Below are 534 nucleotides of genomic sequence, written 5' to 3'. Positions count from 1 at the left end.
TCCTTTGTAGGGACATGGATGCAGCTGGAAACCATCATTCTTAGCAAACTATCACAAGAAGAGAAAACCAAACACCGCATGTTCTCACTCATAGGTGGGAACTGAACAATGAGCTCACTTGGACTCGGGAAGGGGAACATCACACACTGGGGCCTATCATGGGGAGGGGGGAGGGGGGAGGGATTGCATTGGGGAGTTATACCTGATATAAATGATGAATTGATGGGTGCTGACGAGTTGATGGGTGCAGCACACCAACATGGCACATGTATACATATGTAACAAACCTGCACGTTATGCACATGTACCCTAGAACTTAAAGTATAATAATAATAAAAAAAAAGTTACTTTTGATTCAGTACATTGGAAATCCTCTTTTTATAGAATCTGCAAAGGGACATTTGGGAGCCCATTGTGGCATAATGGGAAAAACCGAATATCCCCAGATAAAAACTAGAGAGAAGCTATCTCTGAAACTACTTTGTGTTGTGTGGATTCATTTCACAGAGTTAAATCTTTCTTATGATTGAGAAG

The sequence above is a fragment of the Piliocolobus tephrosceles genome, chromosome 12 (assembly GCF_002776525.5).
Source record: "Piliocolobus tephrosceles isolate RC106 chromosome 12, ASM277652v3, whole genome shotgun sequence".
In the NCBI taxonomy this organism is placed as follows: Eukaryota; Metazoa; Chordata; class Mammalia; order Primates; family Cercopithecidae; genus Piliocolobus; species Piliocolobus tephrosceles.
This window is presented reverse-complemented; position numbering follows the sequence as displayed.